Raw genomic sequence first — 4,293 nt, 5'->3', positions numbered from 1 at the left:
TTGTTCCACACCATCACTAGCCCCAAAGTATAAACATCCTCAATCAAAAAGGAATTAGTGGGAACCAATATCCTACCCATTAATATTGTAAACTTATCCTTGCTTTTCCTCAGTCCCTATCCTCCTCTGATCTCTCTCTTCTCTGTGGCCTCTAATATTATTAAATTCCTCCTATTCCCAGATCTCATTCTGTCATATTCCTCTCACCTTTTGGTGCTCACTGAATCCTGACCTTCTTCTGAAGACATCACATCTTTTGGCACTATTCCCTAGATTGACTTTTCCTCTCATGTCTCATCATACACAGTCCAGAAGGAACAGTTCTCCAACAGAACTTTCAGATTTTCCTTATACCACTGTCATACATAAAATTCTTCTACTCTTTTACTACTGTTCAGTCCATTTGATCTAGATCCTTTTTGCTGTCATCTCTAGCCACATTGACCCCTTTCAAGAAAGTTCAGTACTTGCCTAACAATCCTTTCCTCCCTATAACTCATATCTCTTTTGAGAAAGGGCAGCTAGGTGGTTCAGTGGATAGAGCACCAGTGCAGGAGTTAGGAGGACTTGAGTTCAAATCTCACCTCAGACACTTGACACTCACTAGCTGTGTGATCTTGGGCATTTACCTCATCTTGGGTCATCTCCAGTCATCCTGATGAATATCTGGTCACTGGATTCAGATGGCTCTGGAGAAGTGAGGCTGGTGACCTGAACAGCCCTCCCTCACTCAAAACAAAGTCAAGTGCAAGTCATGTCATCATTTCTCCGATGGCATGGTCTTCGGCAACAAAGGACGAACACACATCTCTTTTGAGAACTCTTGTCTCAAAAACAGTCCCCAACTTCCCCGGCATCCACCACCTCTGTTTCTGTTCTGCCTGAAAAAATAGAAATACCACTCCCCTCTTTATACCCTCTCATACCCTCAACCCAACTTAATTTTCCACAGTTGCCCAAATTCCAAGGTATAGATTTACCCCAAACTTACTTATACACTCACCTTTAGCACTGGGTTTCTTAAAATATTTTCAGTGGTTGTGAACTTAGTTGAATAATATTTATTGGATACCTACTATATTCCCAGCATTATACAGGATATAAATATTGGTAGAAAGAACCTCATGAATTAGAACCAGGGGAAACCTTGATTTAGATTCAATCCTAAATACATATTAGGGGCAAAATGGACACAATGATGTCTGTATTGTAGCACCTAGATCAGATGGCTATTATGAAGATCACATGAGATAACATCTAGGAAAACCTTTTGTAAAACCTAAAGGGCTATATAAATGTAACTTATGATATTGATGATGATGGTGACGATGATGATGATTCAGACCGTACCATAGAAACTTAAACTCTGGTTCACATGAACTCAATTTAATCTGGAAGGCTTCTCAATGGCTATTTCTTTCAATTATTTTGAATCCACTCATTCTCTTCTTGTAATATAAGTTTCTATCTTATGTTCCCACCCAGAGATTTCCTTGGGAACATCAAAATTTGAGTGATATCATAATTTCCCTGAAAGCACTCAGGTTAACAAAACATTGAACATAGTACAGATTTCATTTGACTTACTAAAAATTTCCTTTCACTTCCTGAAAGACTTCTACTTTCCCTGGAAACTCTATGATGTTTTAGAATAATAATAATTAGAATAATAACAATAGAATACCTCGGCAGTATACTTTCCAACAATGTGCATATAGATGATAAGGTTGACACATATATTGCCAGATCTAGCGCAGAGTTTGGGAGGCTCTGAGTATGTGAGAAGAGGTATTAGGCTGCCTACCACAATGAAGTTCTACAGAGGTGTGCTGAACTCATTGTTGTATGTGTATAAAACCTGAACGGTATGCCAGCTCCATGCCAAGAAACTGAGTTTCTTCCATTTGAATTGTTTTAGGAAGATTCACCTGGCATGATAAAGTGATGCATGCTGACGGCCTTTCTTGAGCTGAACTGCCACACATTCAAACTCTACACTGCAGAGAGCACAACTCTGATGGACTGGTCATGTTGCTCAAATGCTAAATATATGTTTGCTTAAAAGACTTTTGTGGAGAACTCACACAAAGCAAGTGATAACATGGAGGTTGGAAGCAATACAAGGACACTCTCAAAGTCTCTAAAGAATTTTGAAATCAGTTATGAGACATGGGAGACACTGACACAGGATCACCTAGTATGGCATGCCCACATCAAAGAAGGTACTGTGTTGCATGAAGAAAACAGAATTTCAGTAACTCAAAAAAAAAACCAAACAAACAAACACACAAGATGCACAAATTTAGAAACACCCTCACTCCAAAGGTTCATATAGACTATTTGTGCCCAACCTGTGGTAGAGCCTTCAGAGCTCATATTGGTCTGAACAGCCACAGTCAGACACTTGACCCCAACATAGCAAGATTGTTTTGTTCCTCTTTGAGAACAAAGAGCAATAACTAATGAAACTACTACCTTGGTTGTAGTACTGAAACTATTCCTTCAAGGCAAAATAAGCTAGAGTTGTTAAAGAGTCACACACACCCCCATGCCGACCTCTTCAGAGACCAGACTTCTGGTGTTATTTGAGTTGTGCCCCTATAAGGGGACAGAATTCAGGGTTCTTATGGAACCTAGCAATGCCCTCTGCTGGTAGGTGCCATCTTGCCATAATGCCCGAAGACAGGGTAGATCCAGGATGCTCCACTACAGTAAATTTCCCTGATATTTTTTCCTGTCATGTCTATATTTGGATACTGCTCTTTCTCTCCTCACATTTTGTTTTTCCTGTCTGGTCACGGTCTCATCTCTCCTTCTAGATCTCCACCAAAAACCAGTTTCTCTCTGAGGTAACATGATTCTATAGGAAATGGACCTCTACATAGAGCTTAGTAGGAGAGAAAGTGACCTAATAACATGATCTGGGATAATGTAGAAAAAAAGGTGAATTGGCTATTAATGATCTTTATTACTTATCAGAGATAGTCTCCTATTTGGAAAATGTCTTTGTCCAAAATACATATGGATTTCAGAGTAACCCAATATGGTGGATAGAGAAGTAATTGTAATGCAAATACGAGTTTTAGATATGCTAATGTTTGAACTAAAGTAGAATTGGTTGATAAGCAGCCTATGCAACAGAAGCACCAGCTGAGACCCAGATGTTTGAATCATATTGGACAAAGATGAAAAGAAAAAGAGTGATTTTAGACAAATGGGAAGATTAGAAAGGCAAGGATGTCAAAGAGCAATAGGAACCATTTTAGCGTAACTAGAGATGGGAATATGATATAGGTTCATCAGTTTTTCATAGACCCATAGATTTAGAACTTAAAGAGACCCTAAAGACCATTGAATCTAACTCCTAAACTCTATAGATAAGGAAATTTAGGTCCAATAAGTGATTTGCCTAGGATTACATGGCTAGGAAGTATCTGAGGTGGGATTTGAACCCCGGTCTACCTGATTAAAAGTCTAGTGTCCAAACCAGTACACAAGACTGGCATGTCATATTTAGGTTCTCATATTTAAGGCTTCAGTGGGTGGCTGTAAGAAAAGGTATAAGGGAGAGCAGAATCAGAAAAGGAAAAACCCTATTTGTGGATATTTTTATGAGTAAGAAATCAAGGAGATAATTTCACTGGCTCAAAGTTCAGGAGGCTGGTTGGCAGCCTGAGAATCACGGCAGACAATTTTTTTCACCAAAAAAGTCATCCCTAAGCCATTGAGATTTTCAGAATGACTGAGATTTCTGATGTTCTTCCAGATTTTGAAGAGATATTTGCCAATTGATTCACAAAAGATGATACAGAGTATCAAGAATACCTGAAATGCTATGCAGATTCCCCTCCGATTATTGAAGAGTGGAATAGCAGATCTAGTGGTAATCAAAGAAAACAGAGACAATTGGCTACAAGATAACAGACACTTTCGAGGAAGGGATGGCAGGTGTAGTTGGCCAAGAAACATCAGATCTAATCAGTGACATGGAAGACCCTGGGGTAATAACTATCAAAAGCACAGACGAGAACTGCCATCATCAGTATGAACAGTATGGTCATAATTAATGACCTCCTTATGGCTACTATTAATATTGGCAGCCATCAGATAAAACCAACTGTGTTCTCCTCTAACGTCAAAAACTTGCCTACTTCCTCTCTTTCATCATTTTTTGGGGGATATGATTTTGTATAGATAATATTAGGCAACTTGAAGCTGTCACATACAAATAAACTAGAAAGAATGGATGGTAACTGGGAATAGTGAATCCTATAGAGAAGTTATAGACTACAT

The 4,293-nt window shown here is 38.9% G+C and overlaps 1 pseudogene; it reads left to right on the top strand.

The window, feature by feature from the left end:
* The first annotated feature begins 3,729 nt into the window (after nt 1–3,729).
* Nucleotides 3,730–4,091, top strand: LOC140531699 (RNA guanine-N7 methyltransferase activating subunit pseudogene; annotated as a pseudogene).
* Nucleotides 4,092–4,293: the final 202 nt, after the last annotated feature.

Source organism: Notamacropus eugenii, chromosome 3 (assembly GCF_028372415.1).
Source record: "Notamacropus eugenii isolate mMacEug1 chromosome 3, mMacEug1.pri_v2, whole genome shotgun sequence".
NCBI lineage: Eukaryota > Metazoa > Chordata > Mammalia > Diprotodontia > Macropodidae > Notamacropus > Notamacropus eugenii.
This window is presented reverse-complemented; position numbering and strand designations above follow the sequence as displayed.